This window comes from Trifolium pratense, linkage group LG2 (assembly GCF_020283565.1).
Source record: "Trifolium pratense cultivar HEN17-A07 linkage group LG2, ARS_RC_1.1, whole genome shotgun sequence".
NCBI lineage: Eukaryota > Viridiplantae > Streptophyta > Magnoliopsida > Fabales > Fabaceae > Trifolium > Trifolium pratense.
Genome location: NC_060060.1, coordinates 6,212,453 through 6,224,876, shown reverse-complemented (window position 1 = coordinate 6,224,876; position 12,424 = coordinate 6,212,453).

The window sequence follows — 12,424 nt, the reverse complement described above, 5'->3', positions numbered from 1 at the left end:
CACAAAGAATTATATACTCCGCAATTCAGCAAATGGAGTATTTCCTTTTGAAACTGATGTCAAAACTTACAATTAAGTTTCTTAGTTCATTAACCGTAAATAACAATGTCAAAACTTACATGAACAACATGAATATAATAAATTGATGTTGATTTAATCAATCAAGTTGATTTAATCAATCTTAATAAGTTGATAACATCAAACGTGGTTACAAACGTATTCATTGTTACTCTGATTCTTAAATTATGGTTGATGTGATTTCAATGATCTGAACTCTTTCCATCATTATGCGGCGGTCATAGTAAGCATCGAATTAGACCTTCTCCAGTTGGATTGGGAAGTACGTCTTTCTCATTCTTTTAGGGAAGATAATGTTAGTGCTGATTTTTTTTGGTGAAGTTATGATCAGCTAATGATGACAAATTGACCTTTTGGGAATCCCCATCCGCGAAGATGGAGAGCATCCTTCAGTCTGATACTTTAAGGTACTTCACCCTCGATCTTTATTTTTTTTTTCCCTTTTTATTTCTGCCTCTTTTTACTATTGTACCAAAAAACATAAGTATATATCTCCGATTCTTCTTCGACAGTTCGACCTAATCAACTTGTGAAGCTAGTTCATGTCAATATCAACTCAAGACTCAAGTTGATTATTCAATTTCTACAATAGAAACCTAAAGATAAAAAAAAGGCACAATAATTATACATAGAGACAAAAAATTTAAGTGTTTTAATTTCTGATTGTGACATTGGCTACACTTTTCTAGTAGCAATTTTTATCTTCTAGCAGTCCCAGAACGTTTTAGATCATATAATTGGTGCAGTCAATTTAAACCAAACAAAATTTCAGATTTTTATTTTGATAAAACAAAATTCTAGATTTTGTGTCACAATCTGTTAACGTCTACAAATATTTGTTAGAAGTTATATATAGTTACCAACTAAACAACAAATACAAAATGAATGTTTTGCCTCTTCTAAGTTAATTGCTCTTGAAATGTAAACTAATAATAATTAGGTCTCGGACTCAAAAGTTTGAAGTTCGAGTCCTACTATAGTCTCTATGCATGACAATAAAATTCATATTTGTGGGTATTCGTTCGAACCTGCCTCAATCTATCGAGAAAAATTCGAGTTTATTGAATTTGAGCTCGAGTTTGAATTTTTCTCGATTTCAAAATTTGAGGGTGAAACATATAATACTACTATAATATCCTTACGTTTGTTAGAGTTTTTTGTGCTATAAATATTTTATTTTTTGGTTCCACTCATTCAAAATTTTATTACTGTATTAATTTTTTTTTACGTATTATTCAATATCAAGTTCTTTTTAATGAGACAATGGTGAATTTGATGGAGGTGATGGGTAATATTAAAATTAGAGCTGTCAAAACGGACGGCCCAGCCAATTTCGGGCCGGCCCGGTCGGGCTTCGGGCTTCGTCGGGCCGGGTTAAAAAGCCCGGATAAAAAATGGGCTACCAAAATTAGTGCCCGAGCCCGGCCCGGTACGGGTAGTCGGGCTTTCGGGCGGCCCGGTTTATTTATTTTTTTTTTTTTTTACTTTTAGTGCTCAAACTCAACTATATAAATAGCATTAATAATTCTCACGCGTCCTATTTTTTACTCATCCGCTATAAATATTATATAATTCGCGCGCGCCGTATTTTTACTCATCCCCTATCTACGAGTTTCTCGCGCGCCCCATTTTTACTCATCCACTACCTACGAGTTTCTCGCGCCCTATTTTTACGCATCCGCTACTTACGAGTTTCTCGCGCGTCATATTTTTACTCATCCGCTACCTAGAATTTAAAATGATGTTTTAGTCTTCGTTTATTAATTTATAACAGACGAAATTTATTTTTTTAGATTGGTGTCATAATTCTTTAGTATATTTTCAGATTGGAGTATATGAGAAACATATTTTGAGTGTTGTGTATCTATTGTACTTTTTTAATTACTCTTGTTCATAGTACTCTTTTTAATTAATTTTGCTTATAAAATGAATATCAAATTCAATTATTGGTTATTATTTATTTTTGTGAAAATTAACATGTCAAGATTTTTTTGTTTAACAAAAGGAGATTAAGTTAAGCCATCAATTACTGATTTTGTTTCCCAATTATTCATGTATCTCAAACTCAAAACAATAATTTTATTAAAAAAATATTTTTTAGCACCTAAATGTAACTTAGAGGACAAGTAATAACTATTAGAAGCCACAAAATAAGTAAATGACAAATTTCAAACTCACATGTTCCACAGGAGACTTTACCTAGATTCAATCAATCATATCTCTACCTGGTTTTATTCTGCAAGAGGATTATAAAAATAAATATTTAAAACTTTATTCACTTGTTGCCTTTGGTACCTTGTATGAAGCCCTTTAATGTAATATTACCACTATGTACTCGAAGGATAAGACAACAAATAAAAGCTTAAATAAAGTTGCTTTCATGATCACAATAATACTAGTATATTAAAGATGTGGCCAAAAGATTGTACTTATTTTTTACTCAAGATCGTACTTATTTTTAGATTTTAGATTAGATTTAGACAATGGAATAATCTACTCAAAGCTAGCAATTATTTTGTGAAGGGTACGATCTCAAAATATATAAGTCACCATTGATTTTGTAAGCTCATATCTGACGTGTAAGTTAATCTTATATTTAATAGGTCAAGGCATTTTTTTTTTTACGAAATATATAGGGGGTTTAATTAGAGACGTTAAAATGGATTACCACAAGGGGTTAAAAAAACGGCCAGATAATGAAAACAAAAGTTAGAGCTTAATATGCATTAAAGTATTTTTTACTACAAGATACTTTTATTAAATTTGTGCACTTAAAAGTGTACTAGTTAGCATTTGTCTTTAGTACAAATTGAAAGAGGATATAACAATGATTAAATGGTTAAGATGAGAGGTTAAAAGTGAAAGAGCATTCACAATAGCTCGTGAATAAATAAAGTGTTCGGAGTTCGAATCCCGTGTCCATACCAACTGATTCCCAGGGACTACTTATTTACAACTTTTTAATAATAATACTTAATAAAAAAACTTCAATCCAACACCATTTAAGAAAAAAATCTAAATGAATCTCACCAATAACTCTACATTGTTATATGATTTATATGAAAGTAAATAAATCCCATAAAAAATAGTATATTTTACTGAAAATTTAGGTGGATTTAAAAATAAGAGTGCTTAATGGAGAATCAGTACCTATTAAATACTCAATTTTATTTTGCTCAATACATAAGTACCTATTAAGTACCAATATATCCTTGCGTAAAAAAAAAATTCTACACTAATAAAAATTGTGATTAGTTAAAAAATAATAATTTCTACACTAATAAAATTCAATTGATGATTAGTTCAATTACGATAAAAATTGTGGTGAATTCAACTATACATAAATTAACCATAATTTTTAACGCGAATTAAATTAATATATTCGATTGAATTAACTATATTTCTACACTAAACTAATATATTGGACTCAAGTGATCAATGAGCTTTCCAATTTTCATAAGACAAATAATCTTTTAGAAAAACTCGAATTTGATTCCTAATGAGAATAATTATTTATTAAACTTTAATTATCTCTCGGCTCATGAACTTTAAATTACCGGAATTTTTTCTCCTGAAAACAATTAATATACTAAAAAACTATATTTTTACCCTAGTTAGCCATATGCAGATGTATTTTACATGATGTCTTTCAAATATTTTTGTTGAAACAAACACACCTGAATGCTTAATTGATGCATGACTTAAACTCAAATTAATATAGATCTAGTCATGTGATCCCCTAATTACATGTGATTGGATTGGAGCAGTCAAATATGACTTTCATTGAATATCTGTTGTAAGAAATAGAGATTATAGAGCTAATTACAACATAAATAAAATATGAAACTATAAAACGTAGACAATTTCAGCTAGAATTGATATAAAAACTTCTTTGGATGTCTAGAGCTTCACAGATTACAGGTTGAACATATACATCATCCATGTTAAAAGCTAAATAATTGAATTGAATACATAATTAATCACATTATATTTATGAGTTCAAATGATCACCAACGAATATTCAATATTTTACAATTTTTGGCCAAGTTACATGCTACGGAATTGGTATGTGTATCCGAGACGAGAAAGGAGATTTTGTAAAGGCCAGGTCGTTATGGAAAGAGGTAAATATACCACCTCAAGAGGCTGAAGCTATTGGATTATATGAAGCAATATTGTGGCTAAGGGAGTTGGGTATTCAGCGTGTTACCATCGAACTGGATTGCACATCGGTAGTGGATGGAGTCGTTGGAAATCTTACAAATATAGCCGAATATGGCACAATTATTAGAAAGTGTAAGGCTCTTTTAAATTGTTTGCAAAACTTTAAGGTTAGTTTTATTCGGAGACAAGCAAACCTTGTTGCTCACACCCTTGCAAGGGCGTCAAGGTCGTATGCTAGCTCAGTTTTTGATTATAATTCAACCTGTATTATGAGCACCCTTTTATTAGAAATGAAATAAGTTTATTCCGGTAAAAAAAAATATATTAAATATTCCTAGATATAATCTTGACTTTCTTCATGTGATCTATTTAATTTTTTTTTTGAATGGCCGTAGAACATTTGAGAAAATACTTGCTAACCAAAATTTAACCACAGTTTTAGGTTCGATCTCTATTTTGAACAAATAGCAGTGTTAAAATATTTTGGGAGAGATTGCCCTCATTTGGATCCCACAAGACTCAGGTGATGATATTCTCGCAGTTGCGTGCAGAGAATATCTGATTTATGTGCAAAAAAAAGAAGAAGCAATCATGCAATCAAGACATTGAACTCAAGTGTTGATGAACTCTCTCTAGGACAAATTGTTTGGGAGAATCCGCTTCAATTCTTGGTGGAATAATTGTTTGTCAGGTTTTACTTATCTCGCAACCGAACTTTGAATTATCAGATCAATTTTCTGATAACTAGAAAGTTAATAACCAAAAAAATAAACATGTACCTATGTTATAAAAAAAGAAGCAATTATTTCCATTTTTTATAAATAAACAGTAAAATAAAAATTGAATTAGCTAAATAACAATTAATTAATTAAATAAATGCAATTAAAAGTATTTTCTGTACGTTATAGCCGCAACACGTGCAACATAGCCTAATATATGTTCAACATTCACATGTGTGTCACTTTCAACGTTAAATTAGTTTCCCTTAATTTGGCTAATGAAATTTCAACCATTACTGTATATTTCACGCAAAGCATAGTAGAGCATGTTATTAATTTTTTTAAGAAAATTATATATAAGTCATTTTCAAAAAAATAATAAAATTATGTATTTGTCAAAATCATTGCCGTTATGGTTGCCGGGTTCGATGGTATCCTAGCTTCATACCATGTAGTACCCATAGTATCTTTTTAAAATAAAGATTTATTTCAAACCTAAAATGAATATAAGAACCAAACATATGATTTTTTTTTTTGTATATAGACGAAATGACAAAATCATCATAAACTCACAACATATATATGGTTAAACATCGAGAGAATTAGATATGTCTTTTCTCTTTTATTTATGTTAACTCTAGTGTTGAGTCCATTAGAAATTGTTTACATTTTCACCTAATTAGAAATCCTTTTATATGTGTATCTTTTAAGATATTATGGTTAAAGTTGGATTTCTGCATAATTTAAGATATTATGGTTAAAGGTATATTGTAAACTCCCTTTGACCAAGACAATGGTATCCAAGCCAATGAATCCGATGAATAAGGAAACAAAGCTCTCTTTATCTATGTTTTTCACTACAAGTCTCCAACTCCAATACAAAACCTTAATTATAAAATTAATGAAGAGTTTGTTTGTTTTAAAAAAATATACTATTATTATTTTCTATTTTTATTTTTACTCTGTCTCTTTATAACAAAAAAAAAAAACAGACATACTCCAATGTCGGAATCTATAATTTGATGGACTCTATTCGAACCAGATTCTTACAAGATTAATGTTATGCTACAGGTCCGAACATTGGATGGTAAATGATGACTGATTGCTGTTATTTGTGACACAAAGGGATGTGTTGTCGCGACAGGTTGTTGGTTTTTACAGGTGTTATCAGACTTTGATTGTCAGATATATTATTCCACAAGTTAATAGTTGAATCGAATTCCTCAAACATCATCACTACTATCAATATGAGTCTTAATCCGAACGTTGTTATTTGAGGGTACGTAATAGCAAAAGACTCCAAATTTTTTTCCAAGTTTTAGTAATCTAGTCTTTATCATGTTTGCCGAGTAGCAAATCAAGCTCCTCATCATTTGCCATGGAAGAGTCTTTATTCATGTTTTGCAAGTAACAAATCTAGTGTTTACTATTTTTTTTAATCTAAAATAATTCGGTTGACTAATATAAATTTGTGATATTGTATTTTTTATTATGAAGTGAAAAAACCACCTCAAAGTTTACACACAACTATGAAATCTCACATTCGATTTCAATATATAACTAGGAATAAACCCGTGCGTTGCACGGGTTCGATTAAAATATATAATTAAAATATTTTTATAAATAAAAAAATAATGATTGTGATAACTATAATCACATATAGTTAAATAATATATATTATTTTAAAATATGATTATGTTTAATATTAGTATATGAGTAAAAAAAAAGTTGTTTAGAAATATTAGATTTTTTATTAATTTATATTGTAGTTTGTTTATATTTTAATGTAATAGATCTCTTATAATATTTCATAAGTTTGAAAGGATGTATCATTTTTTATTTTATTAGTGTAATCATATAAGATTTTAGTTTTCTTTATATGAGTTGCAATTTTATAGTCAAATGTCACTTTGTTTTTTATTTTTGATGTATTCCTTATTTTATTATTTTCAATAAGAGTTGGAGGCATACCTAATTATACTTGTAGATAATATTGCTCATGAGAAATGTTAAAATAAGTTTTGATTATAGAATATGATTCATATATGGTGGATTTGCCTATTTGTTCCGCGTGATCTCATTTTTTGAAAATTATGTATCAAATAGTGTATTTGCTTACTACGTTCTATGCAATTTAAGGTTCCAAATAGCTTATCTACTTACTCGTCTCTCGTTCTCTTGGAGTTTATTCTCACTATTCACTTGGTGAAATTTTATTCCAACTTTATTAGTCCTAATTTTTTAGTCTATTGTTTGGTTCACATTTTTTTTTGCTTGGTCCTTTTGTTTTTGGTTTGTTTTTCTTTTTCTTGGCGAGGTTTGTGTCTCTTCAAAATTATTGTTAGTTTTTGTCCCTCTTATTTAATATTTTCTTGAACATTTATTTTATTTTTCTTATTATATTATATAAACTCGAATATTTGTTGTTGTTAATACATAAGTTTGGACGAAGATTTTATATATTTGAATTTAGGTTTAGTTATTTGGTTAAGGTAAAGAAAGTCTTATAGATGAATTTAAGATTTAACATGTGTCATCTTCTTATTTGTTTAAAGAAATGTCATCTTATTCTTATAAATATTCCACTATTTTATTTTCAGCCGTAACGTAAACAATCTTTTAGAATATGTACTTAATTTATCCAAAAATTTATATTATTATGTAAATTAAATTAATAATTTTTGAATTATTGGTGAATTTTAGTTGTGTGTAAATATGTTTAAATATATGTGTGATTATATTTTCTAAATATATGTAAATATATTTTAACATCTACGGTTTTAATAATTTCTAAAATTTATTTTGACAAATGAGCATCAACAATTTTTATTTAATAATTTTTGTCTTTTTTTAATTTAATTTAGAAAGTTTTTAGTACAATTCTAAGTGGGAGGAAAAAATATTTAGCACAATTCTTTTCTTCGATTCATTTTATGGTTGTAAGAATAAGATGACATGCGTAGATTAAAATAGGACCGTCTATTAAAATTCATATATATATTCATATTGAACCATCCAGGATTAGGCAAATGTTATACGATAAATGCATGAAGATTATATATTTGGACAACCTCTAAGTCAAGTTGAATCAATATACTTCTTGCATGTATTACAATTATAAGAACCGCATGACTTGAGTGTCAACTACAAAAAAAAAAAAACTTATTTTAATTTCTACTTTGTTTTTGTTTCTATATTTCTCTTGATCGAGATCAAGTAGATCACCTACACATTGTAGACAATATAATATTTAAAAATGAGACACATATTTATATTTCTAAATTATTTGGATTGTCCTCTTTTAATTGAATGCCTCCAACATCAATATACCCTCGATCTATATAAATTTTAAGGCACTTCAAAATCAATAAATAGAAGTCTCTTTTATCCTCTTCAACTTATTCACATGAAAAAAAAAAAATTATATTCCTATTAATCAACAATTTTTTATACAAATCTTCTACCTTATATAAAATAATAAATGAAAAAGAAAATAAGAAACAAATAAGCTAAAACATTAGACTAATAAAATAATAAATGAAAAAGAAAAGTTGTCTAATTACAAACATTATATCAATAAAAAAAATGATGGTTTACAAACTCCCATTAGAGTTAAATACACATCCTTACATAAGGTGTCATTTCATAGGCTTTATAAGGAGCAAGGATGCAACGTAAGCAAAAATAGAAGTATGTTTTATCCTGTTCTCCTCCTTCACATGAAAAAATAGTCATATTCATATTAATCGATTCAACTCAAAGTTTAATTAATCATCGAACAAAACACCGGTTGATATTTGAAAAAATATCCAACCTAAAAAAGAAATATAAAAAATTATTAGAGATGTTCTAAACTCAGAGTAATAGAAAAATTCCAATTTACAAACATATTAATAGGCAACTATCACATATATATATATATATATATATATATATCAATTTCTTAATCAATCACATGTAGACATACCTAATATTCTAAGAGGTTAGACACCATCACCTACCAAGGACAAAAACCAATATACTTATGATGTAACTATATATATATGCACACGATAGCTTTTAAATCAATTCAAGAGACTATAATGTGTAACTTTAACATATGGAAGGTGAAGATGCATAACTTTTTCTCATGGAGATGTCAGACAAAGAAACCATAGAGTTTTTGCCATGAGATAGATAAATTAAAATTTTGTTAAAACATAGAAGCTAGACTTCAATGTAAATTTACATATTCAATATGGTGGTGATAATTAGCTTTTGGGTTAACTTTATATAGAGCTTGTGTTTGATAATTAGCTAAATTTACATATTCAATATTAGTGTCTCCAAGAATTCTTTGTTTTCAATTGCATTAATAGGGAATTGTAACATACAATATATATTTTAATAATATATTGCAATGCAATTAATAAAACAATAACATGATGCATCGTTCCACCTTTCATTGCTTGCAATTCATTTTTGTCTCAATTCAACAACAATAAATTGTGTTAGTTTTTTTTTTAATATATTATTATTGTTTATTATTTATTATTAGAGTAACTCTATTATATGAAATATGAAAAGGTTTTAATAGAGATTGTAAACTTTTTTTATAGAGTGCCACATCCAATTTCTTTTGAAAATCCATCCAATTTTTGATAATTCTAATGGATATGTATAAATCGATATCGATAGTTGGTCCCTTTTAATTAAATTTTTCATTTGTCATTTAGGGACCAATTAACTATGAAATGAAGAGAATTCCAATAGTCTTGGACACTTTTTTTTTTTCTTTCTTAGTATTGAAAGAATATATTTTGTGGTTATATTGGTCCCTTTTAATTAAATTTTTCATTTAGGAACCAATTAATTATGCAATGAAGAGAGACACACGTTTTTTTTATTAGTATTGAAAGAATTTCAATAGTCATGAATATTTTGTGGTTATATAAATCTTATATATTAGTTGGTCCTTTTAATTTAATTTTTCATTTTAGTTAGTTGGTCCCTTGTGTAAGAAGTTATATAGTGATAATTTGATATATTGATAATTAAAATTAAAATGATTTAATTAAAGATAATTAAAATTAAAATGATTTAATTTAATTAAAAGAGATGATGAAAAGATTTTTTAATAGAGATTGTAAACTTTTCTTATAATATAAAGGTGATAAAAAAATTTGGGGCCTAAATCCTTTACCAAAAAAATTATTTTTGGGGGTCTAAATCTAGGGCTTCAACACCCTCCACCAGTTCGAAAGTACAAAGATTAAGAAATACTATTCTTCTTTTTTTAGTTTGCATGATATTATAAGAATTTAACATTCAACATGTCATCTTATTCTTAAGACTATCTCACTATGTACTCACTCATAACTATAATATCTTATCTCCTAAATACTATTATGCTTAGAGAGTAATTTAAATAATAAAATAGATAAATATAATATAACATTTTATATTACTTATTAAGATTTCTTTGCCTTTTATTTGTCAGAATTATTTAGCTAGTGGTTTCGTTTATCATTTTCACCATATGCTTAATTCTTTTTCTTTTCTATTTTGGTTTAATTTTATTTTTCTTAGTGAGGTTTATGCCACTATCCTCTCTTTAATTTGTTTGCATCTTTAATTTTATGTGTCTTTTTAAGCAATGGAATATCAAAATTAGTAGCTAAAATGTTGGTGTAATAAAAAAGTATAAATTGTAAAGTAGTGACTAAATTGCTACGCCACTTTTCCTTCATCAATCAAACAAAATATTTGTCTTAGAAACTAAATGGAATCTTACAATTTTTCTTAGTGACTTAAATGAGTTTATTCTAAAAGTAATAAAGAAATTAAAATACAACTTAGCTCAATTGCAAACTTGAAAACCTTCGTACCAGCCCAATCCACTTATTTGAATCCTAACCAAGATGATTAAGCATATGAAAACACCTCTAACCAAGTAGAGATTAAATTCTTCCAAATTTGCTTCATACGACCAACTTGTATTACATTTCCAAATCTTCTCTATTAAAACCAAGTACCACTAAAAAAAAGTTAAGAAATTGCAGTTATATATATTTTTCATTGTCGCAATGTTATTCTTGAATATACATTTCATTGCTATATTTGAAAGAAAAAAAAGAACATATCCCAAAAACAATGAGGAAAATACATTTGAAAATAGAATTACATTTTTCCTTGAAACAATAAGATAGTGTAGTTGATTTACTCAAGAGTAGACATGACTTGATGAAATTACTACAAAGAAGGTTAGAAAACACAAAAAAGAAAAAAATAAGATTACAAAATATGAGACCATGGGCAAGTAGTGATGTGTGAGTATCAATATTTATAAAGACCATTGTGGTAAAACATACAGTTTTTTTTTTATATATAATTATTGAAAGGAACTCCAACAATCATGAGGGTTAATTGTATAATATAATAATAATAATTTTGCATTATAGTTGCATCATATGAATACCTAAGGGTCAATCATAATTGTTTTTATCCCTTGTAATTAATCGTTTGATTGTTTTTTTTTTTTTTTGATAAGCTAACCGTTTGATTGTTGATTTAACCTCTTGCAATGTGTAATAATATATTAATATGATTTATCTTGGTTTTTTTAGAAAATTAGATTATATATATTTAATAACAATACTAAAAATTATATATACATATAATTTATATGTACATATTTTAGTGACATATCGATATATTTTTTTGGTTTTTACGTATGAATGTTTTATTGATCCATATATACGAATTAAGTTTTTTATTTGGGCAAGTATATGGATATTTAGGTTACTCTTAATTATTTAGTCATTTACGTTTTCTATTAATCCATATTTATCATTTTATATATGCCAAAATATAGTCTTTTGGAATTATGGGGGTTTCTTTTTCTATTCATGTATTAATCATTAGACATGAAATTTAATTTGTGGAGGATAAATTTTATTTTAGATATTTTTAATAATAATTAAGAGAAGTTGGTAAATTTTCAATAAAAATATGGAGTTTTTTTAGAGGTGCCACATCATCACAATGAAGGCCTATGAGCAATTCAACCTTCCTTTTACTAGTAAAAGATAACGTTCAACAACTTAACATAATCAACATTACTGATTGAAAATTTGAAATATATATTGTGTGTTATTTTTTATATATCTTAAAAAAAAAAGACCGTAAATCAAGGGTCACAACTGCGAAAATATAAAGTGTAGTTTGTTCACATAAAAAAATCAGAACAAATGAAATTGCAAGTAAAAAATAATCATCTCACTAATGAAATGAACCACTCATGTGATCATCAGGTGAGTCAATTCAAAATATAAAAATAAATATGCTCATGTGAATAACATCAAATGCATGCATCTTGAGTTACTTGTAAAAAAATGCAACTATTTCTTCATACTATTTGGCTCATGTGTGCATAGTGTTTTCTTTCCTATAAATAGAGCTTCAATTTCCTTTTTTATATATAT